The 27337-nt window shown below is 46.5% G+C and overlaps 1 long non-coding RNA gene across 2 annotated transcripts; it reads left to right on the top strand.

The window, feature by feature from the left end:
* Positions 1–235: 235 nt before the first annotated feature.
* On the top strand, positions 236–27041 carry LOC129386445 (uncharacterized). Of its 2 annotated transcripts, none has more exons than XR_008613825.2 (5): positions 236–431; positions 10554–10619; positions 14938–15030; positions 22359–22460; positions 26860–27041. It is a non-coding gene; the product is annotated as an uncharacterized lncRNA (long non-coding RNA). The 2 variants fall into 2 exon arrangements; XR_011893628.1 differs by having other exon boundaries at positions 10523–10619.
* The last annotated feature ends 296 nt before the right edge of the window (positions 27042–27337 follow it).

The following is a 27337-nucleotide window of genomic DNA, read 5'->3' as shown; positions in this document are numbered from 1 at the left end:
GTTTAATCCTGCTTCACAAGCTGTATTGTCTTCCCCAGAACTTGCTCTTGTTGACCAGCCACTAATTCCTAAGCGTTGTAGACATACCAAGGAAAGTTACCATCTGTATTTCCACAATGCCAATTCATGTGAATCGACAAATACATGCCATGCCAGCGTTATATGCCAAGTTGCCAGTATGTCAATAGACGCCAAGTCAGCGTTACAGCGAATGGAAGAGAGGGACGTCTTTTTTTTTTACAAATGGCTGCTTCTGTAAGCCCTATCCTTTGACCAAAGCACTACGTTTTGAAACAGACAATAGTTTTTGTAGGCCTTCATATTTCAACCTCGCCATTGTGCTTTCCATTCCACGCTGCAACCTGTAGGAAGGCATGCAGTGCGCGAGTTCTCTTGTCTTGGAAACGTGCAGGGGAGCCAAAGGTCGAGAAGTAAGTGGCAATATGTGTCGTTATTATACTTTCTTTATGGTACTTCGCTGATGCAATGCCGTAAAGCCAGTCAATTTTAACACATGTTATCTGCGCCAAAGAAAGAGACACAGATTGTGTCTCGTCTTTTCAGCGCTATGAACATGTTGCGTAATGCCACTGATCAACTCTTCTAACTCATTCGAATAGTCATAGCAAGTAACTATTAAGAATTGCATGTGTTTAGCAGTCATATCTGCATGTGTTCTTCACGACCAAATTTCCGCTTGCCAGAGGAGAGCCGAAGGTTGCTTTTTCAATAACTGTCGCGGCTAACAGAGCCGCGTGTTATTGAGCATTTGGACAGCCGCAAGAATCCCATATGCTTTGTGGTGCTACGAAAAGCATTCCCTGCACTTTGCAGTTCCGAGAATGGCGAAAAAAAGCTTGCCTGTCTTCGGGAGCTCTCAAATAGACCACGTTGGCTGTTTTACATACTTCATACGCTGGCCATGCAATCACCTGTTTACACTGATTATTTGCTACCGGGAACTTTCACGGGCGCCTGTGTTTGAATTCCCAGCCAGCGGAAAGCATAAATTCACCAACAATTATCGCATTGCTTCCCGATAACTATAATATTCTTTAAATGAACACTGCCCCTCACAAGTGACCTAAACATTGTTATGATTGAGTGTGTATATATATATTGTAATGAAGCAGACACACCCCTGTGTATGTGCCGACTGAAGAGGAAGACGAAGGACCATGCCTTGATCGCACGAGCGAGCCCCGTGCTACGGACAGCCCTTGCAGTGCCTTTACCTAGCTTTCCACAACGTTGCGAACGACAATACATCTCGTCGAATTTGGTGGGGGTTGCTCAGATCCTTCGTCTCGTCCTGGAGCTCCGCACTCGAACCCTGCCAACAAGATCACCTTGCACTATGCCTGATCCCGCCACCTCGTTGCCTGCACTACCAACTGCCACTGTCATCTGCGCCAGCGTCCGACGTTAACGCGACCAACCCATCTTCAGTGGGACCGCCGAACACGACGTCGAAGACTGGCTGTCATCGTACGAAGGTGTAAGTGCCCATAACAAACGGGATGACCAGTCTAAACTGACCCACGTGCCGTTCTACCTCGCCGACGTAGCCAAACTTTGGTTCTTCAACCACAAATCCGACTTGACAAGCTGGTCGGCGCTTAAAACGAAGTGTTTGATCGCCCAGCTGTGCGTAAGCTACGCGCTGACCAGTGCCTACGCCAGCGTACACAGCAGCATGGAGAGACATTTCACGGTTACATCAAGGATGTCCTCGATTTGTGCAAGCCTGTAAATCCCAGCATGTCAGAGAATCACAAGATCAAACATATACTCAAGGGATCGAGGACGGCGCTTCCCAGATGTTGCTGGCCGAAAACCCAGCTAGCGTATCCGTCCTCATTAACCTCTGCCAAAGCTTTGACGAGCTGCGCCGCCAACCTTCCGTCGCCCGCTAAACCATTCAGAACGCCGATTCCGTTTCGAGCATAGCGCTTTCTCCCGACATGACCAACTCGACCCTCTTCCAGCATATCAAAGATTTTATTCGTGAAGAGGTGGCCAGGCAGCTGTTGCTGCAGCCCCACAGCGACGCACCTACGGCAGCTTTGCCTCCAATGCAGCGGCAAGCCATCCGTACTCAGATATCCGAAGCGCTTCCTGCAGCTCCTACGACCCCCCGCCCCCCCACCCAATCCTATGAGTGTGTCGCTGTCCCATAGCGACTTTGCCACTCATCCTACGTCGCTCCCGCTCAGTTATGCAGCCGTGGTTCACGGCCACCTGCGCCGACAGCTTCCGTTTCATCACCCATGCATCCGGCTTCATTCCCAGTTGCCCGACTGTCACCACAGATTTTTAGTCCCACCGAGACGTGGCGCAATCTAGACAACCGGCCTATCTGCTTCTGCGGCATTGCTGGCCATGTGGCGTGCTTTTGTCACCGCCACGCCCCAACTATGCGTACCACCTTTGACACGCCCAGCTACAAGCCACAATACACCGCCCCGCCTCCGATTTCGCCGCGACGTCTGGACACTGATCGCCGGTCGGAAACTCGGCGTTACCCTTCCCCTCGTCGGCGTTCGATTTCGCCTGTGCGTCATCGAGCTCCCACTGAAGAGGGAAACTGACTGGTGCAGTTTCCGAGGCAAGAACTGCAAATACATCGACGTTTTCAAGACCTAATTCTTCGACGCAGAATGTTATTACCGTTTTTGTAGAGGGAGTACCCGCAGTGGCACTAGTCGATACCGGAGCAGCCGTTTCCGTAATTCACGAGAATCTTTGTCGCAAATTACGAAAAGTGACTACAGCTACCTCTAGCCTGGTGCTCGCCACTACCAGCGCGATGCGAATTCACACTTCAGCTGTATGCGCGGCCCGTGTTGTTATCAAGGACGTTCTCTACATAATCGAGTGTTTCGTGCTACCATCGTGCTCTCACGACCTCATCCTTGGTTGGGATTTCCTGTCACGTCATCATGGTGTCATTGACTGTTCAATTGCAGAAGTGTCGTTTTTCCCACTATGTGAATCACTGCTGACCAGCTCTCATCGCTTTGCCGACAAACTCACTGTTGATGCCGACACAACCATACCCCCTGAGTCGTCGATAGCTGTTTTCCTGTCGTCTGATGCCGCATCTGACGCCACTGTAGTGTTCACCCCGTCCGATTTGTTTGATCAGCGCAAGGGCATTGTTCTTCCGGTTGCCGTGCTCACTATAGCATCTGGGTCAACTGCGATTATGGTCAACTACTACCAGTGCCCGCTCAGCCTACAGGGTGGAGAGACCGTAGGATACTTCCAGGCGGTAGACTACTAGGACGATGTTTATGTTCCTACCGACTCTCTCCGTCACGTTGACGCCATCGCTTTGGTCTCAGAGTCATCACCTTCAGTGGGTTTTGACAACGCCATCGACCCTGCGTTTTCCCCATCTCATTGCCGCCAACTTCTCGCTCTCCTTCACAAGTTTCTCTCTTCTTTCAAATGTCATCAGACGTCATTGGGATGTTCCGCCGGTGTTTCTCACACCATCGACACCAGTTCCCACTCCCACTTGCGACAGCGCCCGTATCGTGTCTCCGCTGAAGAGCGCCGAATCATCACAGAGCAAGTGGACGATATGCTCAAACGTAGTCATCCGTCCCGCTCAAAGTCATTGGTCTTCCCCTGTCATATTGTTAAGAAAAAAAGATGGTTCAATTCGCTTTTGTGTCGACTACAGATGCCTAAAAGGGATAACGATAAAAGACGTTTATCCACTGATTCGGATCGATGATGCTCTTGACTGTTTACAAAGCGCAGAATATTTCAGTTCCTTGGATCTGCGTTTCGGGTACTGGCAACTTCCAATGGCCGAACCTGACCATCCAAAAACCGCATTCGTTAAACCCGATGGCCTCTACTAGTTTAACGTCATGGCCTTCGGGCTGTGCAACGCGCCTGCTACTTTTGAGGGTATGACCGACACCAGCCTTCGTGGCCACAAGTGGAAGACCTCTTTATGTTATCTCGACGACATCGTCGTCTTCTAAACCGATTTTTCGACACACCTCGCTAGCCTGCATGAGAGTCTGACCTGTCTCGCATCTGCCGGCCTACAGCTTAACCTCAAAAAGTGCCGTTTTGCTGCGAGCAAGCTAACCATCTTTGGTCACGTTATCTCAAAAGACGGCGTCCTCCTTGACCCAGACAAGCTCCGCGCCGTTGCAGACTTCCCAAAGCCCACGTCTATCAAAGCCCTGAGAAGTTTTATTGTCTTATGTTCCTATTTTCGTCGCTTCATACGCAATTTCGCATCCATCATGGCACCCTTGACAAGTTTACTTTCCACAAATCGCGGCATAGCAGCGTGGTCGCTTGAATGTGATGCAGCATTTCAGCAGTTGCGCCACTTGTCGACCTCACCACCCATTCTTCACCACTACGACCCTGATGCTCCCATGGAAGTTCATACTGACGCCAGTGGAGTTGGCCTTGGCGTTGTCTTAGTGCAACGGAATACGTCGTCGCTTATGCGAGGCGTGCTCTAAAGAAAGCAGAATTAAATTACTCCTTCACAGAAAAGGAGTGCTTAGCGATCATCTGGGCACTAAGCAAGTTTCGCCCATACCTTTACGGCCGGTCTTTCGCCGTGGTTACTGACCACCATGCCCTTTGTTGACTTTCTTCCTTGAAAGACCCGTCGGGACGCTTGGGACACTGGGCGCTTCGCTTGCAAGAGTACGACATCCGCGTCATGTACCGCTCCGGTCGCAAGCACTCCGACGCATATGCACTCTCTCGCTCCCCACTGACGCCTTACTTGGCGTCTTTGTCAGCATCCTCGTCCACACTGTCACCGTTGACCATCAGTGACATGCTCACAGAGCAGCGCAAGGACCCAACACTTATAATGTTTCTTGACTACCTTGCCGCTCCGTCTCATGTCCCTTCGACACGAGCACTGCGTCGTCAAGCAACCCACTTTTCCGTGCGGGACAACATTCTATATCGCCGCAACTACATGCCCGACGGTCGGAAATGGCTCCTTGCTTTACCTCGTCATATGCGCTCTGACATCTGCGCGTCTTCTCATGCTGATCGCCTAAGCGGTCATGCCGGCGTCCTCAAAACTTACACAAGGTTGCTTCAGCGCTATTATTGTCTAGGCATGTACAACTTTGTGCAAAAGTGCATTCAGTCTTGTACTACATGCCAACAAGGCAAGACACCTACCCAGCATTTAACAGGACCGCTGCAGCCACTACCGTACCCGTCTCGTCCGTTCGACCGCGTCGGCATCGACCTCTACGGCCCGTTTCCAGGTAGCGGGTGTGGAAATCGGTGGGTTATTGTCAGCGTAGACCACCTTATACTCACTACGCTGAGACTGCAGCTCTGCCGGCAGCGACCACCCGTGACGTTGGTTTTTTCGTCCTTCGCAATCTTGTTCTTCGCCACGGCGCCCCCCGAGAACTACTGAGTGATAGCGGTCGTGTCTTCCTGTCGGAAGGCGTCCAAGCCCTCCTCGCTGAGTGCAGGATAATTCACCGCAAATCGACCTCGTGCCATCCCCAAACCAATGGTCTGACCGAGCGGTTCAATCGCACACTTGACGACATGTTGCGGATGCACATTTCATCCGATCACTCCAACTGGGACAACGTACTCCCTTTTGTTACGTTCGCATACAACACCGCGACGCAAGCGACCACCGGCTCTTCCCCCCTTTTCCGTGCGAATGGCCGTGAGCCTTCACGCCCATTGGACACCAGACTGCCATACCAACCTGACGCTGCAGAGTATACTCCGCTTTCCGAAGTCGCCAAATATGCTGAAGATTGCCGTGAGCTGGCACGTGCCCTGACTAGTGAGACTCAAGAACGTCAAAAGACAAGACATGACTGTACTCCTCATCAACCACCGCACAACTTTGCTCCTGGTTCACTTGTGTGGCTTTGGATACCAGCCCACATTCCTGGCCTTTCTTCTAAACTCCTGGCGCGTTATCACGATCCGTACCGTATCATCGAGGCCACTTCACCGGTAAACTACATTTCGAGCTGCTCACAGTGTCACGAGACGTGCGTCGTCGTGGACGAGAGACAGTACATGTCAACCGCCTGAAACCGTACTAGGACTCGCTGATCTTCTCCGCGCCCTGAGTCGCAAGGATGGCTACGCTTCGCTCCCGGGGCATTGTAATGAAGCAGACGAGCCCCTGTGTATGTACTGACTGAAGAGAAAGACGAAGGACCGTGCCGTGATCGCACGAGCGAGCCCCGTGCTACGGACAGCCCTTGCAGCGCCTTTACCTAGCTTTCCACAATGTTGTGAACGAATATACACCTCGTCGCATTATATATATATATGTATATATATATATATATATATATATATATATATATATATATATATATATATATATATATATAGCCTTCCATAACTGGTCCAAGAATTTTGTGCCCCCTCCACTTTCCCCTCTCTGTCTCGCGAAGTCCTTAAAACCGCGAAAACACCACATCTGATATGATATGTGCACGCTCATTATGCATAATTAGGCCAAACGAAAGAAAAATAATTACTTCTGATTCGACGCCTCCTTCCCCATCAGCCCTCTGCTACTGGTCAAGCGTTATCGGGCTGCGCCCACTTATCCTGTCTGTGACGCCACGTCACAAAACCGTGAAAACTGACTGCGTAAGAGAGACGTGTACGCGTTAAAGATGCATTATTATGCAAAACAAAACTTAATTTTTTCTCTGCACCGTTTCACTGCCCCGTTCCGATAGGTAGAGGAAATGGCTGCCCGCCGATCGTTCAGGCACGGGCAACTCGGAGCTGCCGAAAAACATGGATTTATTTGCGTCTATTAAAAAAAAAAACTTTCCTGGCAGCATAGCATTATCGAGCACTTTCGGCACATATACGACATCGTTCGGCCAACTCTTCTTTGCTTTACTGTTGCACGCCACCACGATTTTTCACCAGCCACCGCAATCTAAGTAAGAGGAAGCAGACCAATCACAGACGCTGGCACCACTCTCCTCATCATGTTATCTACTTTCACTGTGCTGGCTCGGTCCCATGGAAACCATCTCCACTTGGGCGTGCTCCTCGCCTCATTTCAGCCAATAACATAAGAACTGCTCAACGTAAGCAATGATATTAGCTTTGAAGGCAAAAGAAGAAGGGATGTATAATATAAAAGCGCGTTCGATTGGGCTTTTCAACCAACGCTGTGCGTTACCGTCTGATGCTTGCGTCGTTAGTTACGTAAAGATAGATAGATAGATAGATAGATAGATAGATAGATAGATAGATAGATAGATAGATAGATAGATAGATAGATAGATAGATAGATAGATAGATAGATAGATAGACAGACAGATACATAGATAGATAGATAGATAGATAGATAGATAGATAGATAGATAGATAGATAGATAGATAGATAGATAGATAGATAGATATAGATAGATAGATAGATAGATAGATAGATAGATAGATAGATAGATAGATAGATAGATAGATAGATAGATAGATAGATAGATAGATAGATAGATAAATAGATAGATAGATAGATAGATAGATAGATAGATAGATAGATAGATAGATAGATAGATAGATAGATAGATAGATAGATAGATAGATAGATAGATAGATAGATAGATAGATAGATAGATAGATAGATAGATAGATAGATTCGATACGGCTGAAGCAGGCAACGAATGCTAATCACAATTGAAATGGTTTGCTGAATGTCAACAAATACATTCAAATACAGCCCGCAGTGGTAAAGAGTTATAACGACAATCTGCAAGGGAAACATCATGGAGTAACGCGCAACATGCTTTAAAATAATGGAGTACATGTTGAGGCTTTGTAAGGCACAACTACAAGCCAGCTAAACACTAGCCACAGCTAACCCACGGTCATTGATGACCCCCCAAGAACTTGGAATGATGAAAAAATCAGTGGAAAATGCGAGAATTAACCAAAACCTACTCTAGCATGCCATTACATAGAAGGTTAAGGTTGTCATTGCCCCGACTGCATGTGTTAACAAAAATTTATGCCTTAATTTATTCTATTTATATCTGGCATACAATTTTGAATGGTGTTCTCCAAATTTTCACTTTTTTTGTAAAGAACATGTTCTCAGCGTCTCATTTCAAAGTAACTCAGAATTTTACATCCTTACTGCTAACCACCTACTGTAAATATAGAACGCAACCGTAATATCTTTTCGCAACGCGTTAAATGTAATTGTATCTACTAGGGCTCTCGGAAAAGCGAAATTTCTGAATCGAATAGGAATATTCTAGAAAAACAACTTCTAAATATCGAATTGAAATTCAGTGTTTTCTCATTTTTTAACACAGATTGTTTGGAAAAATAGAAGAGGCTTATTTAATTTATTGTTTATGCACATGCAGTGCCATTGGCAAGTGTACGTGGTGTAAAGTTATTGGATTGTAAATGGAAAGCGACTGTTTTACTTTATTTGGTGCACCTTGAAAATTGCGATTATAAAAGCCGGTCACCTTATCCACATATGTTTTGTTCGGTAAAGGAGAATGAAGGACATACGGCACCGTACAATTGCTTTAAAGTGACGCACTGCATGGCGAGACAAGTCAGATAAGAAAACGCTTAACCCAACAATAGAAAAGTTCGCATATGTGCTCCCAGAACGATGTCTATCTTGTACAACTGCTTCTGAAGGCTTCTGCAGAGCAGGTGCGGTTCCTCAACCCCGTGATCATGCAAAAAGTCCTCACTGACATTGGTATTTCTCCCGCAAGCGTCCAATAAATGTTATCTATTATATTCAAAGAGGAAAAAAGTATTCGCCATTTTCTTATAGGAAATTTTTCCATAGAATACCGATTGAATCGGAAAGCATGTTTGTTTCGTATTCGAAAGTATGAATATTCGCACACCCGAAGAGAGAAAGGGAGAGACAGCAAGTACAGGAACTGTAGGGAGGTCGACCAGACGAGCACCCGGTTTGCTATCCAACACTGTGGGTGAGGGAAAGTGGAATAGAAAGAGGAAAAGAGGGAGAGAGGCAGCACTGAGAGCGCATAGGGAGGATGTGCAGGGACACTCAGTATAAGCAGTCTCTTCAAACAAACTAGTGCACTTCAAGTAATGCACTAGTGCACGAATCGCTTGTCGATCCAGTGACGGGTCTAGCCACGGTCTGAGTATCTTTGACTCGGAGAATGGTCACGAGTTCAGTCGGATTAAAGTTGTCCGCAAAGGGAGGCATGGTACGTCGTAACGACGGCAGGTACACAATAGGTGGTCGATGGTTTCTTCTCACCTACAGGAGTCGCACATCGGGCTCTCGGCCATTCCCATACGATTGGAGTAAGCGTTCGTGAGCGCAACTCCCAGCCACAGGTCACGCAGCAAGGTTGTTTCGCCACGAGAAGGCTAGATGTCAGTTGTAGCCGTGGCATGGGGTCAAGCTTATGCAATCGGAAATTGAAGGCACTTGAACTCCGGAAATCTTGTGACTTCACAAGTTTTTATTACAATTTAGGCACCATTTATAGGAAACCAGGAATGGTATGGTAAATTTAGGTATGAATGGCGGGTTTTCCCATGTAGCCCCTTTAAATTTTCTTAGTAGAGAAGTAACAGGCTGTATATGTACCGCAGCCTTAGCCGAGTGGGTCGCACAGCCTGATTAGCTACGACATGTGTTTGGCTGAATCCCCACCGCCGGGCATCTGCCGGATTGCAAGGCTGGTACAGATAGTCCCCGGCCATGTTGCCGGCTTTCTAGGGATGCGTTGCTTGAGAAAGGGTCGCACAGATCACTATTCCCGCTCTGCAAGAACCGAGACAAAGTAAGCCACTTGCAGCTCTAAAAAAAGAAAAAAACAAGGAAACCTCTAGGTCCCACATCGTCAACTGCGCAAAAAGAAGGTGTCTTTTCCACGCCTACAGGGCCCGTATCGGCCGAATACGTGTCGGGGAGCACGCTTGTGCCTATTTTATGGATATGTCCCCGGCGGCAGCTCCCGTCTGCCTAACATAACCCTGGTGTATGCTCTGCTAGAAGGCTCTCTGTGGTTGAACAAGGGGCGCCCAGACGCCTGGAAATCTCTAAATGTTCTTCTTTAGGCATAAGAAACCGCACAGGTAACTGCGATACCGAGTGGCGAACAATTCTATCTAATAAGGAAGCCGGCGAGCCCCCGGTGGTACCATGGATCGAACCCACTACGTTCCACAGACGAGGTGGATTCTCTACCACTAGGTCATCACTGCGGTCTTTTCTCTTATTTGTTAGTATGTTCCACGTACCCATTTGCAACTGGCACGGGGTCATCTGTATAAATATACCTCCAGCGCTGCGACCATTGTTGCAAGAAATGGTTTTGTTTATTCGTATAGCTTGGATAATTGTTTGCGCAACAGGGTTTGCCGGTCCGGACAAGGGCGTGGCTAGGACAAGACTACACAAAATGGTTTCTACATCGGGTTGTGAATTATTCTGTTTGCTGCAAATGCTTGTGGACAAAACGAAATCGTTGCCTCTTTTGTTCACCTGCAGTTTCGCTCGCTTTATTATTACGATTTTATAGCGATGCAAGGAAAGCACCTGTTAATGTGCTTTGTGCTGGTAGTGGACGCCGCCACAAGAAATACGCGTAAGTACACTAATATCTCATGGAAAAATTTTAACCAAATTCTCAAATTTTACGTGCCAAAACCGTAATCAGGTTATGAGTCACGCCGTAATAGAGGAGTCCGGATTGATTTTGACCCCCCCCCCCCCCGGCTTCTTTAACGTGCACCCAATGCATGGTACACAAGCATTTTTACATTTCGCCCCCATCGAATAGTGGCCGCCGCGTCCAGGCTTTGATCGCAGTTCCTTGGGCTTAGCAGCACAACTCCATAACCATTACAGCGGATTTATCACGAATATTTAACACGGCGTAATTGTACCTTTTTTACGAAAGCAATTACAACAAAACTTCCGGAGAATTTTCACCATCAGCGTAGGCATCAGCGTAGACATCGGCGTCAGCCTGCTGGTCACTATGCATGCTTGAGTACCTTAGGATAGGCACTGTACTAATGAAATACCAAAGTTGCTTTGACCAGGTTTTATGGTCTTGACAAAATTTTCCATCAGAATTAATATTTGATAATTGCAGCCGGCAAATCACAGTGACCAGAAATTTCAATCGCGGCGTATGACGGTTTTCTTAAATCTTCAGGGGCAAAGATTTCAAAATAGTATTAGGGCTCAGAATCTGAAAGCGATGTAATTACGCTCGCCCCGGCGGCCGTTTCTTTACATGCAGCACAGACAAGCCAGCACGGTGCCATCACCGGCCCTACACGGTGTGCTAAAGCTTCCAAAAGTGCCACAAATTTTGGCGCTTCAGCTCTTTATGCCGACAGAAATTGACCCATTAAATTTCACTGAATAATCCTGACGACGTCAAACAATTGAATACAGACGTTAGAGCCGCATTCACAGCGTTGTTGCTGTCGCTGGCTTTGTAGTGCTGTCCCGTTGACCGCGCATGCGTGGGTTGAGCACGGAGGATTACGGTTTCTGTTGATACGCGTAGTGCGGTTCACAGCAAAAAAAAATGGCTGCGGCTTAGCTCAGCTAGCCCTGGATATGCAAATGAAAGATTGGTTTAGCCTGGTCAAGTCTTGATTTCTCTTTGTTAACCTTTCATTTAGCTGTAATTATTATACTTCGGTATACAGTCAACAATAAGCCACGTATGACGGCTGTGTCTAGGTCGGTGCCTAGACATGAATGTGATTAGGCTTCGGTGCACATGCATCGTTCGATGGTGCGGCGCCTGTTATGCCACAGGGAGAGCGCAAGTGCTAGACATGCAAAAAGACACCGCGAACATGCGCAGCGTCGAAGCACAAACGGACAGGGCGCGAACGCGGTCGCTGCATTGATCTCGACGGTGCGACGCCTGTTGCATTCCGCACACACTCCAGTGAAGCAGCTCGCCGGACGTTATCCGCGGAGTGATCTGATGCTGCTTGGCGACGCGTGCCACTTGCCGCTCTCGCGCGACGCTCAGAGAAGACGGCCCCGGCGCCGCGGTCATCTATGGCCAAGCTAGCACTGACTAGGCGTGCTGATAGTTACAAATGTAGTGTCAAATCAGACAAGCTCTTTAATGTTATGACAATTTGCCCAGCTTCACGCCATATGATGTTTAGCAATTTTAAGAACATTCCACGAGGGGAGTACCTAGTTGACTGCCTTGAACGTTTGTGCAAACAGAGCCAGTGCATACTTTGAAAAACGCACTACCAAGATTCTAGTGCTTTAGGGCGTGTCAGAAGCAACGATCGATCGTTCACTTCTTACTAACATAAATGCACTCGGGATATCACTGGTAACTAAAGGTGTTGTTCTAAGGGAATTGTATATTATGCTGAAGCTTATCCACTTGGAGATCTCAGAAGATTCCCACTAGATGCCTACACATAGCATCGTTTTGAAGCTTCGTACGTAAGGAGCTAGTACCTACTTTAAGAAACGTACTAGGAAAATTCTAAAGCTTTGTGGCGAAGGAAGCTGTCGCGACGCATCGTTCAATTTTTACTAATTGAAGCTTACTCGGGGCTTTGCCGTTAAATAAACCAGTCTTTACGAAATAACTTCCTTGGAGTGGCCATGTTACATCGAAATTGTCGCCGGAAAGCAGCATTTTGACATTTTGCGCAGCGACGTTTTACGTATACTTGAGGCCGTCTACCAAATGGTACGCGCAGTAGCTTTGTTACCGGTCACATGAGCTCAGTGGCAAGGCAGTGCGTTTAAGCATAGAGAAACATATTCGTAAAGAGCGGACACTCCCGTGGGGCCCTGAGGCCGAGGTACCACACTGCCGCCTGCGCCCTAAACGACTGGTCAGACCGCTAATTTTGTCTTCCGAAATTTTAGACCTGCGATTGAGCTCTATTTCGGTTTCTATTTCGATACAAATTCTTTCGATTCTGGTTTACCTTTGCATTCTGTTTTACCTTTACCTTGTCTCTAGTGGAGCGCAAGAGCTTTAATATTTCACTTTTAAGCATGTCGTACGAATGCATGTAATAAACTCGCACATCGCAAACATTTTACTGGAAAAGCCGCCAAGCTTGTCGCAGAACCAATAAGGGTGAATCAGCTCATGCAGATTGGAAAAATAATGCTATCAGAGTTCTCTTTAATGCAATTCTTTTACCATTTCTGAGCTGTTTTTCTCAGTTGCACACAATAGAAAGCAGTGGTTCCATACAAAAAGTCTATTTCTTCCTTGTTTTTCTAAGCAATTGGACAGAAAAAATACTGGATCACACACTTGATGAATGCACAAACTACGAGAAGAATGTTTTAACAATAATAGGGAACGCGTCGAGTAAAAGTGGCACTTGAGAACCGGGCAGTGGGGTAAACGTCCTTCACAAAACGATCCCAAATGCGCATTACAGTGCTCGAGCTGCGTAAAATGAAACGCTTGTATGATGGCGCGGGTAAGTCACACATAACATGTCCTCCGCTTTAAACCGACGGTATTGCGAGTGACTTTTGGAAAATTACGCGTTGGATGTAATGCAAATGCTCTTGTGGAAAGATGGGTGCATTAACAAACGGGTAGCTGCAAGGTAAACGGGTGTCATGGCTAAGATTCTATGCCACACGTCCAAAATACGCTCACCCAGCAAAACAAACGTCTGGCTAAAAATATTCTTAAAGCAAGAAACAGTAAACATATCTCTGCAGAGAAAAGGAAACTCCTTACCGTACGAGCGAGGGGGCGCGTGCAATAGCGTGGTGGGGTGGGCGTAACCAGCGGCCCATGACCGGCGCAGCATCAACGTCTCTTTGGAAGCGGGATGCGTCGACGTAACCCCGTGGACGTATGATAAGCCGTCTACCTTTGAGGTAAAGTGGAAGCGCAAATTGCGATACCGCCTGGCGGGTAAACAGACCCTTACTTGCTGGGCCGCAAGACGGCTCGAGTGCCCGCTCTTTACGTAGGTGCATTTCTCTATGGTTTAAGCCTGGCCATGGTGGCCGCATTCCCTTGGGCGTGGAATTCCAAAACTCTCGTGTACCACCGATCGTGTGCATGTTAATTAAGCCCTGGTGGCCAAATTTAAGCCGGAGTCTCCCAATATGGCCCGTCTGATAATCAGAATGTGGTTTTGACAAGCTAAATGCCAGAATTGAATTCTTGGTATCCTTCTTTTTATGTCGGTCCATGATACATTGGTGACGTAACTGGGATAGTACTGGGCACCGATTTCATCTGTTCTGCATACTAGTCGCCACTGGGTAACTTTCTGCTACTTGGTTGCTTCTTGATAACTTTCTATGAAATAAAGGCACTTTCTCAAAGGGCACACTTCGTTGGCGCTGTCTCCGCTGGACAGGCCACTTTTGTTTCTAGTGACGCTAACTAGACGGCATTGATTCCAAGATGGTACACGTTCGATGACACAGCAGGTGTAGGAGAAATAGTTCTCGAAGCGACCTTGTTGCACATACTGTTTACATCAGCACTAGGAGAAATGCACTAGCGGCAGCAGTGGTGGCTCTACCGCTGTGTGTTGGAGGGTGTTGGAGAGCGTGTGCGAAATATTTGCGGTAGCTGCGACATACTGGAACGCGTTAAGAATTCGAAATGTGTGCATAGCTTTGAAGTGCTTTGTGAAGATTGCCTGGTGCGAGGGATGGTGAGAACGAAAGGGAGAATTGTGAGAAAGGCGCCAGGTTGGAGTACTTACTATCTCGCCGGGAAATGGGGTTGTAATTTTGTAGGAGTTCAAATGCGTAGACCTTCGACGTGGTGGCTTAAGATTGCTCGGGTTAAGCGGTGGGAGTGGCAGAGGAACGAATGCGATAGGAATTTAGTAGTATTTACCGCGAAATACGCATGTAATTTGTGAAGGAAGCACAAGCGTATCGGTTTTTATTTGTTTCCTTAGATTACTTTTCATGTCAAGGACGGGAAAGGCAGTGCCCGAGTGACCGGAGACCGAACTGCCTCCTAAAAAATGGGCAACCGTACTTCCAATGTTGTAAGCATTTTCATTTCTCTTGCTTCTTCTTACGTACATCGTACATAGTTTTACTCAATCTTTGTCATTTCATTGTGTGGATGAAAATTGCCACTCTTCCTCACTGCGGCTTTATGCACAGATTATTCAGCTGAAGATACGTTAAAAAGCAGACACGATAATAAGCAGAGCATAGAAATATAGGAAAATATTCCTTTTTTTATTAAACAGCATTACAAGTAATTGGGGAGCTTGTCTAACCACGATCGGTAACATTTACAAAAGCATGGCATCCGGGCACACAAAGATGTACAGTCTTGGTCAAAAAACTTGAGGCCGCTATGAACGGCCGGGGAGCGGCGCTCCGCCATCGCGGGACTGCCAACGTCGGTGCGCACCACCGCTCGCTTGTAGTCGCTTGCGCCGAGGATACAGACGACAAGGAAAGAATTTCTCTTACTCCCAAGCATCATTTGATGACAACGCACATGAAAATTTATTGCGGCATTCGTTCTGCCAGCTGCGAGCTCGTCTTGCGGCCGCCGTGGTACGGCGCTTCGTGCGAGCAAATCTGGTGGCCTGGGCGAAACTGCCCGGTTTTCATGCAGCGCATCATAGTATAAAAATTGTCCTAATCATCGAAATTGCCTATTACAATGTTATCCTACACATTCAAAGGCGAGAGCCTTCGCATTATGCTTTTAGATACACATTTTTGAAAGTATTTCAGAGTGTGACGAAAACAAAAAATAAAATAAAGCCTGACATCTGTCAGTGCGATCTAGCGTTGTACCAGGTTGCATTGTAATTCATTCGTCATTTGTTTCAAAAGGACCAGAAGCAGTAATTTCGACTACAAAGGCTCTCTTCGGAAAGGGCCTCTAACCACCATTAAAGATTTGAAATACATAAGCCGCACTTCTCCACTAAGAAACGATCACACGATTGTGTTCGACGTGTAAGTTCTTTAAATAAATTCAAAGTGAGATTATTAAAACATTGCGGAACTAGTAGACGTTTGTCCTGCCTTAATAGCCAATTGAGTTAGACCCATTCCCTCGGAATATTGAAAAGTGCCCGCTACCTGGCCTTATTTGATGTCTTTGTGCATACCGCCTCATTGTCGTTAGGGCCCGCTTTTAAGCACACATGAGGCCAGTTTAAGTTCATCGCGTTTCCATTGGACACCATACGTTTGAATCGCGTAACCATGGCCACGAGATTATAACATTCTCGCACAGTGAAGGCGTCACCCCGGCGCGGTGCTGTCTCTGTCAAGGGTTCACTGGAAGAGGCATTCCGGATATAGTGTAATGAGGTGGCGTCGTTCGTCTCTACGAGAAAGGGCTTCACATGAAGTTTTTTTAAAAAATGGGTTATAGCTAGCGTCCTTTCAGAGTAAAGACCTTGGCTAGTTTACAGTCAAACATAAGGTCAAGCTGCAATTGTTAAGGCCACCCCAGAACAAACCAAACTCAATGCCATGAAGGCAGGCTTCCCCCTGTGATTTTGTCGACAGATGAAGAAGACACCCTGAAGCTTGTCTTTTCTTGATTAATTTGCTACTTGTGACATTCATAATGACAAATTCGAGCTGCAGTTCAGGCACATTATTTAATATAGCACTCAACTGCTGAAGTCAGGTCTTAGCTACGATCTACGCAAGGTGCCTCTGTTCAAGCATGTCGAGGATTATCCGTAGCGTTGCCCTTTAATTTGGTCCCGAAAGGCAACGACCGAGCGAAACCGGAGGGAGGCTACCACCCCAAAAGAGGGGCAGGCGCGGTCAACCAAAGGTAGTAGTGCGGCCACGGCCGGAGTAGAGGCGCAACACACCGGGAAGACATCATGGCCGCGGCAAGGTGACACCTTCTTTACAGGGAAAGGCTAATTGTTCTGCAGGCATGCCTAATAAAGTTGCTTCGCTCGCTCACACTCATGATTACGATACCCCGAATTGTGAAATTTGAGCCTATCGAGTTTGACAGCGGCCGCCAGAGACATCCGCTCACGTTCGGGTGGCTTCCGCTTCGCGACGGTCGCGTTCATGCTGCGCTCGCCGCACTAGTATTTCACGAGCGTGTTATTAAAGGATGCTTGACTGTAAGATACATGCCTCCCTCGCAATCTTTATCCTCGGTGCAAGCGAGCGACGCCACGCGCAGCCGCTCCCCGGCTGTTCATAGCGGCCTTAAGTTTTTCGACCAAGACAGTGCATGCTTGCGATGCGACACACCCAGTGCGAAGGAAAACGGTTTCTTTCCCTAATTGTACTTATCGAAAGCTGCTTCCATCTGTTTCTTTTGGTGTCAGCAACTATTATATTTATGCGAAAGCGTCAAATGGCTCATTGAGTGAAAAAACTGGCGGCGTCTGTAGCAGCCAAACTTCCCATTGGCTGCGACGCCATGTCACGAGCGAACCTCGTGGCGCTAGCTCGCGATTGCTGGCTCCGGCCTCGACGGAGCAGAGCGGGCGAAAGGTAACTACTGCTGCCCCGGTATTGGTTCAGGGAAGAGGGCATCGCCGCAACGCCACGTCACTCTCCCTTACGCAGGCCTGTGTTACCCGCGCGTCCTTTGTCCGCGCAAGCTCACGCCTGCGTCCTACCTGCGCCTCGGTAAGGCCAAATCAAAACGCGCCAAGCGTCTCATAAGAAGTGCTCATGTGCCCTAGGATTGTTTTATATGCACAATTAGAATAAAGAGCTTGTCATCTGTTCTATCAAAAGTACAGACTCTTGTGAAAGTTGGCATGCTTGCACTCCTAAAAACTCCGCATTTAAGGCGGGACGAGCGAATAAAGACTGTCAAGGAAGAATATTTTTTTACCTAATAGTTATTTTGTCCTTTACTTTTACAGCCTTTTGTCACACGCACATTGTTTTAACTTTTGTCGATTACTGTTCTACACAAAATATTAATATTATCAGCTGGTGTACTTCAATACATTTCTTCTGTCTCGGTCTGCGTTGCCTTCCGCAACAGCGTTTTACATTCAAGGCGCTCGCGCTTTTCCAAGGGCGGCAAGACATCCATGTCGCAGAAGACTTTTGTGCGCGGATGGCAGACCAAGCGACTCGTCCAGATCCTCCAGCCCGAGATGACGTCCCCATTCCCGAGATGACATCCCCATTCCCGAGATTGCCGCATGGACCTTCCTTTTACAATGGAGGATCTCGAGGTGGCACTAGCTCTCTGCAGGCGCTCGTCATCTCCGGGTCCAGATGGTATATCATACCGAGCCTTGTGCTATCGAGGAGAATCCGCACGGATAGCATTGTTGAGTCTCTACAACACCTCATGGCAGGACGGAAATATTCCTGACCAATGGAAAGTGAGCCGCCTGGTGCCCATATTGAAGCAGGGAAAATCCCCGCCAGAGCTCACCTCTTACCACCCAATAGCGCTGGCCAGCTGTGTAGGAAAGATAATGGAACGGACGATCCTTGGCCACCTGGAGTGGTACCTTGAACACTACAAGATTTATCCGCATTCCATGGCTGGTTTCGACGGGACCGCTCTTCTATCGACAATGCAGTCGATCTCGTTTCATATGTCCAGCACGAAAGGTCCCGTAAGCGTTTATCTGCAGCTTTATTCTTAGATGGGAAAGGGGCATACGATAACGTATTACATGAGCCCATTCTCGACGCTCTTGTGCCGGTTGGCCTAGGTGGTCGAGTATTTTTCTGGATTGCAAGTTACCTATCTGCAAGATCATTCAATGTGTTAACGGACGATGGCCCAACTACGCGACGCTATACCAGCAGGGGCGTTCCTCAAGGCGGTGCTCTCAGCCCGACGCTAATCAACCTCGCTCTTATTGGACTTGCTGAATACTAGCCAACTACCACCAAAATTTCAATATACGCAGACGACATCTGTGTCTGGACTTCAGCAGTCACGCGTCCTCAGATACGTGCACGCCTTCAAAGAGCGGCTACTTTGACAGCGAGCTACTTGTGTGCACAAGATCTCAGCATATCACCAGAAAAATGCGCACTAGTGGCATTTACTCGCAAATACATGACGCCTTATGTCATCTCAATCAATGGGCGGACCATTTCCTCTGTCAGAACCCACAGATTTCTTGGCGCAATTATCGACCGGGACCTCTGTAGGAGCCCGCACGTGGCCTACATGAAACGACGCCTGACAGCAACCTCCCAATTGTTTAAATAGTTGACAGGAAAGACGTGGGGGATGTTAGTAGACGTAATGCTGAAACTCTACAGAGCTCTCTTTCGCGGTTTTTTTAAGATATAGTCTACCTGTACTGAGCAAAACCTGCAAAACAAATATTCGCGTTCTGCAGGCAGTACAAGCTCAAGCACTCAGAGTTTGCCTTGGTTTGCCCAAATGCTCGTCAACAGAGGCAACTGTTGCGATTGCTCGGGACCATCCAATGCAAACTCACATTACGGTGGAAGCCCTGAGAACGCACATCAGACGTTTTGCACGTGCCCCCTATCACCACCTTGCAACACTACCTTCATACAGGCACCAAGCATCATTCTCTAAAACTTTCGTCAAGTACAACGACAAACTTCCCTCGGGCTTCACCGCTCCATCTAACCCCATCGATACCCCCTTGGTGTCTTGTCAGCCCCACAGTCCATCTCGACATACCAGGAATCGGAAAAAAGTCTGAGCTGTCGTCGCCTGTGCTGAAACAACTCTCTCTGCTTCTTCTGCACGAGAGGTACGCGGACAGTGCACATATTTATACTGATGGTTCCACAAACATCAAGTGTTCGTCCGGTGCTGTGGTCGTCCCAGCAAGAGCTATTACCACCAGCTTTAGGACTGACCACCCAACGACATCGATATCTGCGGAACTAGCTGCTCTTCGCGCTGCACTTTGTTTCCTCAATCGAGAACCACCTCGACAATGGTCAATCTTCAGTGACTCAAAGGCAGCCCTACAATCTGTGCTATCAGCTCTGCGTCGCGGGCCATTCGAACAGCTCGTGTTCGATATTAGATGCCTACTCATTACATCACATGAGAAAGGACACCACGTGACGTTTCAGTGGCTGCCAAGTCACTGCGGCGTCATAGGAAATGAACACGCCGATAAAGCCGCTCGGGCAGCTCTTGACGACACACAGGAAGAGGCCATGCCACTTTCACGGTCCGACGCAGCCAGCAGACTTCGAGTGCTTACACGGTAGATCACGCTCTCTCTATTGTGCACACCAAGCAGTCAGACCAACCGGAGCAATCGTCAATACGACCTGCCCTCTTCGATCCTCACTTCGGCGGCCTCACTCCGCCGAAGTGAGGCCACCCTGCTTTATCGCTTATGGCTAGGGGTGGCCTTCACAAAATCTTACACATTTCGCATTGGAATGGCCGACAACGCTCTCTGCAATGCCTGTCTTTGCGAGGAGACGCTGGAACACATTCTGTGGGATTGTCCTGAATATAATGTTCCAAGACAGTCCCTGGCGTCCGTTCTAGCGCACCTTGACAATATAATATTGTCAGTTGCAACTATTTTCGCATATCACCGACAGAAGACATCGCAGCTGAAGCCGACGAAGGGACTTCTTCGGTTTATGAAGGAGACGGACTTGGACAAGCGGCTGTGACAGTGACGTCACTTACCGCGCAAGAGTGAGACTCTAACTAACAATATGTGTGCCGTGTTATGTGCTCCCTCTATCTCTTCTCCCAATCTTTCATCCCCTCCATCCCGCTCCCATGTGTAGGGTAGCAAACCGGTTAAGCTATACTGGTTAGCCTCCCTGCCTTTCCTTCTCCACTTTTTCCTTCCTTCCTTCTTTCTCGGAAGCTTCCTATAAAGTTAGTTAAATGGACAGAATGGGCCATCAGAGCCTCTGTAGCAGCAGAATAGCCGTTAAATGGCATTCAAAGTGCAACGAAATATAACATTTCGATGAGGTAGTTGGTCTATATTTTCAGGTTTAACAAACGCGCACATCTTAGACGGGAGCAAAAAAGGGGCAAGGCGAGCGCTAATCCTCCACGATAGGTTATCAGAAATATAGAGCGTACATGCCGGGTGTCCCTGCTTATACTAGCCAAAATGTATGAAAATATGCCTGCATGATACGACGATGGGAGCAATGGTGTTTTATTAGAATTCGCCATGCGCTCGCTGTCTGGTAAAATTTTCTGTTATCATTGATTGGCTAATTAGCCAAACTTATTCCGCTAAATTTTTATTTACTTGCGTATTTGCATAAGCTGTAACGTCAAATTGTGCATTGCGTTAGGATACGTCGCATCGAACAGTACCCGCCGTGGTTACTCAGTGGCTATGGTGTTGGGCTGCTGAGCACGAGGTCACGGGATTGAATCCCGGCCACGGCGGCCGCATTTCGATGGGGGCGAAATGCGAAAACACCCGTGTATTTAGATTTAGGTGCACGTTAAAGAACCCCAGGTGGCTGAAATTTCCAGAGTCCTCCACTACTGCGTGCCTCATAATCAGAAAGTGGGTTTGACTCGTAAAACCTCACAATTTAATAAATTAGTTTAACATCGAACAGTTAACAACTTACTACATTTGCTCCAGTTACCTTTTTCCCGTGTTTCACAGTTGTGGTGCAAAGCGCAAAACAGGATTCGAGGTGAAGGCGAGCCCACGCGTCTCGCGGGCGCGACAGCAGGGCCCTGAAATACGGCCTCAAAGAATTAAGACTACACAATGGCTGTCAAGCTATCGCGAAAAGGACACAAGGTGACGGCGTACTTGTTGGCTCCTGCTATTACTATTTATTATAGTGAATACTCATATCTTAAAAACATTTCTGTGTGTTTGTACGAAAGCATTCCCTGTGGCTACGAACACAGGTGAACAAATTGTCATAGGTTTTGTTCATGCGGAAAGCTGCATGTGCTTCGTGTGGTTAAGAAACAGGTTTGCGGCCTTCGCTGCCACCTTATTGTAAGCAAAATAAAGCTGCATTCTTCCTAAAACTTTCTAGTCATAGATACCTCTTTCCATTGGCCAGTTACATTCGCCAATATTATCTCCAGCATTATGATTCGCAGCGACTTCTCCTTACCAACAGTTCTAGCGTAAGGGCTTTCTCTAAAGGCAGGGCCCCAATAGCACTGGCAGCGCACGCAGCTACGATTTTCGCGCTTTTGTATATATGCTCAATCATTCGCGATGACTATTGTTATTGAGACGGCTTGGCCTCGCTACTTCAACTGCATAAAGTGTGCAAGGTACTATATGTTCCTTTATTCGCACTGCAACGAGATCACAGTGATATATCGCACAGTTTGTTTTTTCACCTCGCCAACATGATGAACGTAGCAAATACTTATAACCTTTTCATGCTAACGTTCTCCTTACCCATATGTTTGCAGCCTTGAAGAATAGAACGTGTGAAGATGCGTGGTATAGAGCATGCGCAGAATTTACTGTCTTCATTTGCTGCGATCGGCGAACATACTGTGACTGCCGCTGTGGTAAGTAGGTTTTTTCTCCTCGAAAGGTGTGTTTCTAGAGATAAAGAAGTGCGTACATGTACGCATAGCTATTGCAAAAGAACCTTGTTCTAATTATACCTTCACCTTCTGAAATTAGTGCTGCCTTTCAATTAAGCATAAAAGTTAACTTTCCCATGCTTTCCTTGCGTCATTATGTTACTTCCTATAGTTGTGCGTGACAAAACGTAGACCGCCTCGAATAACCGTCGTGTTCAATGAATTGCGATGTCCTCAGATTTTACAGTCTTTATGCTGAGAAATAGCATATCAGGGTCCTAAGCTCACATTATACACGAGTCTAGGGTCAAAAGGAGGTTCCACGTACGCTGCGTATGGCCGTGAGCGGTACAGGATAATGTTTTCAGGGCTAACTGCATGCACATGCATGATACCGAAAAAAAATGTTGGGCAATGGCAGATGCAATAGCTTAACTGGTACATCAACGCACGCTTAGTTCGGAAGATTTTAGTTTAGTTCCCACGTACAGGAAATTATCTTTCGTTTGCTTGTGTTTCGCTATTACCTATTTACTCTATTATTTTTGCATTTCCATGAAACATATACCTGAACTTTGGCCATGCTTTCTATTTCAGGTAGGGGAAGTGTTGATCATTTCTTTCCGTACTATATATATATATATACATATATATATATATATATATATATATATATAAATATATACATATGACAAGACAGGGTGTTAACCGAGGAACCCGGTTTTTAATAAGCACATCATCACCTACTTGTGACACCTGTGCCATAAAGGATGTTCCACATACGCTGCCAGGGTTTGTGAGTAGTCGCACTGGCTAAAGACGCCCAGGGATAGTTCTAGTATTAAACATGAATACTCAAGAACGCAGATGGAAAAACGGCACCGTGGTAGCTTGATCGGTAGAATGTCGCACGCCAAATGCGACAACGTGGGATCTTTCCTTGTTTTTTCACTTCCATCAATTTATCCTTTCTTGAATGCAGTTAGTAAGTACAAGTGATCTCTCCTAAGTTTTGCTTGGTATCATTGTTCCTTGTCTGCTGACAATATATATATATATATATATATATATATATATATATATATATATATATATATATATATATTGCCACAGTGAAGTACACGCGCGTATGAAGCGCTTTATTGACGTTTCGGCCGAAATCCGGCGCCTTCACCTGAGGGTCAGACCCCGGCCGAAACGTCAATACTACTATTCATACGCGCATGTACTTCATTGTGGATATTTGCCCCCGACCCATAAACGCTTTCTCGTGTTATATATATTGCAAGAAGCGAACAAAGAAAGATTCCAAGGATAACATAGCCGAAATTGCACTTACTAATTGAATTAAAAAAGTGATAAATTATTGGAAATGAAAATGGATGAACAAACAGCTGGCCGCAGGTGGCATGCAGGGGTATTTATGTTTTACTGCTAGAACTAATCATGGGAGTGTTAACCGGTGCCACCCCTCACAAGCCTTGGCGGTGAATGTGGAACATCTTTCAAGTGGTCGGCAAGTATTAACATTTTTTGAGCGCTACTAAATCACCAAACAGTGTAATCCCCTCCGGCTCATCGGGTTATATCCCGAACACCTCTCTCACAGGAGCAGCATTCTCAGTCGAATTGCCGCGCTCGCGCGCATGTTCCTCTCATTCCAATGCCAACTTTCTTTCTGGAACGACTTACCTATGCGTTACCTCAAAGAGCACGAGCTAAAACATGTGTGCGGGTACCAGTTACCGTTCGGCCTATCTTTCCTGTGCGTCCCGAGCGGAAGCACGTCGCTTTCTCATGCTCTTGCCTCGTGTAAGCTAATGCTTTCAGGTAATATGTTAGTCTTCGAAAGCGTTCGCAATTGTCCCACAGTCCTCGGTTCATTCTTCGAAACAGATAACAAATTCTATCGCCATGAGGATCGTCCCAGGCGCTAATGCTGCAGGTTAAAATGGTTCTTCACTGGAGTAAAAACGAAATCATCATGTCCTCGCCTTCGTAATATACGGTCGTAGCCGTTGTCATGCTCGTGTCTTCACTGATAGGTACGTGGAACACACAAGTGATTACTTCATACTAACACGTTTGTCCATCTGGTAATTCTTTGAAGAACGCCAAACGATGCTGGTTATACAGCTACCTCCAATATGCTTTGCCTACTATTGAATCTCCTGTGTGTAGGAACTGCGTATTTTTTTTCTCTCTCACGCCCGTTTCAGACCTATATTTGAATATTCCCACATAAATGCGAGTCTATGTTTATTATGTGCCCTGAAGGCATGTTGAATTTACCAGTTGGACATCGCTCTCAAGCTTACTGGTCGTTGCGAACTTGATATCTATATCGTAGAACGCTGACCGGAAGCGTCTCTATTTGGTGTCCAGGTGTACTTATATGCTTTGTTAGCGAGAGATGCAGGTTGAACATTACGTGAACTTTGTGGGTTTTAAAACGTATTAGGAAAGGAGTACTTGTCCAATGCATTACAGATTCAAAGCTTTCCACTCGAGCAGCGACACAACATTACAAAGGTCGCTGCCACTGTCAGCTAGTATTTTGAAAGAAAACAAAAAAATGAGGATTGGGTGTACTTTAGAAATCAGTTTAAGAGATTTCATTGGTGTTTGCGCTACACACTGTTCTTATTTAGCAACCATATAGATATATGGAGGACATGAAAAAGTTGGACCTATTTTCACCGGGAAACATCTCGCTCAACATATACTTGTGGTCCTCGAAAATGCGGATCCCCCACAAGACGACGAAGAAATGACAACATAACGACGATCACGGCAGGGCAATGGGATGACAACATTAGAATGACGACAACGGAATTACGACAACGGAACGACAACGATGGCATCACAACCACTATAAGGTGGCGACGCAGTGACGAATATGGCCTGACGACGGTGACCTGGTGATAATAGGGTGACGACACTACAATCCACAACATGACGACGATGGAGCAACTACAATGGCATGACCCCGACTGTATGATGCCGACGCAATAACTACGATATATAGCGAACAAGGAATGGTGAAGACAGAATGAGGGCAATGGCATGAGGACAGTGGTATGACGATGCAGGAATAATGACTAAACGAGAATGGCATGACGAAGACCGAATGACGTTAATCAGATGATGATGTTCTATTGACAGTGACTGTATCACAATGAGATCGCAACGATGATGGCACGGTGGCAATGGGATGACGAAGCTGCAATAATGGTGACGGAATCCCGACAATGCCACCAACACAGTGGCATCATGATGATGGTGTAACCACGAACGCATGACGGCGAGAGTGCGATAACGAAGAAATGACGGTGATGGCATGACGACGACAGCAATACGATGCCTCGATGACGAGGTTATGACGGCGACGATAACTGCTATTGCAGTTATCGACATATGAAAATAGTATCATATCAAAAGGCACCGTAATTTTGGTAACATAGCAAATGGAAACGTACAAAAAGAAGAAACACGACAACACGGCGCTTAATCACAAATGATACTCTATACAGGGCGATATTCAAAGCTGACATCTTATTCGCACCTGGCAGTTCCAGGTGCGAACGTTCGCGGTGGTTAAAAACGGAAAGCGGTGCGCACCAATGTTGTGGAGTGCGGCCCTCCATTGCATTGCCATTCCATTCCGGGAATTGAAAACACCTGTTAATCACATGCATTTTACCTATTAGAAATAGTTAGAGTAGGACCATTCTATATCCCGCAGTGGCCTAGCTGAATTTTAGTAATTAAAGCTCTTTCTCTAGAATTGTTTACTACTTGCGCCTGCGTGCCTCTTAATGTAGAGATGTGTTTTAATCCTTCGTCACTTTACATTTCATGTTACTTACTATTATTTTCACTTAAGCACTAGTATTCTATCACATTGAAAAGCAAAATGCGTTGTTAGGTTTTCCAGGATGAGCTTTCTCGTTTAATATTTAGTGGCATATTTTGACCGGCATCATTTTTGTTTCTGTGACCATATGCTATCGAGCCTTTTGAATACTAGACACTGTAGCCAACAATTCGTAGTCAACGAACAGAACAAAAAACAAGGTGTAACAAAATGGAAAGGCATTACCTATCCATAACCAATGCATATGAACACCTAGGAAAGAGAAAACGCATAAATTACTGTTCGCAAAGAATTATCGTTTGAGTGTCCACGAGAAAATGAAAGTGAGAATAGAGCAATGTCTCCGTTTCTAAATTTGCTGGAAGTTCATTCTTCGTACAAGCGCTCCTGGTGCCGTATTTGTACGTCACCACGATAATCACACAATACCCAGTGTCCTCGTGAAATTTATTTCTTAAGCCATTTTTATTCGACACTAAAGTCTACTCTAACATCATTTTACAGAGGTTTCGCCGAAGATGAATATCCAAGGTAAACCAAAAAATACTCACCTTCAACAACATTTATGATATCGAAGAAACTTATGTCTCATCAGCTATTTCGTGGTGCCCACTGTGCGTGCTGTGCAGGAGTTCCGTAAGGGCTTGTGCTTGTTTCATCTAGCAATAAAGGTCTGTTTACCGTCACATTCTCATTTCTCAACTTTGTTGGTCCTCAAATAAAAGTGATGGCAGCCCAAATATTACAACGCATTGTTACCCAAAGCAATAAGGCTTCACTCGATGGCATAAAGTATCTATAGGCTTGTGATGTGAATTATAGTGCTGCAGTCAGTTGAGTGTTATATGAAACCGCCAGAAAATATCTTCTCACTATTTCTGTTTGTATAATACAATGACAGCTTGTGGCTGTAGCCGTTTCTTTCGAATTTTCGGGCACCAACGTGTTGCTCTCGCAAGAAAAGGCAGCACGTGCATATAGA

This window comes from Dermacentor andersoni, chromosome 4 (genome assembly GCF_023375885.2).
Source record: "Dermacentor andersoni chromosome 4, qqDerAnde1_hic_scaffold, whole genome shotgun sequence".
In the NCBI taxonomy this organism is placed as follows: domain Eukaryota; kingdom Metazoa; phylum Arthropoda; class Arachnida; order Ixodida; family Ixodidae; genus Dermacentor; species Dermacentor andersoni.
This window is presented reverse-complemented; position numbering and strand designations above follow the sequence as displayed.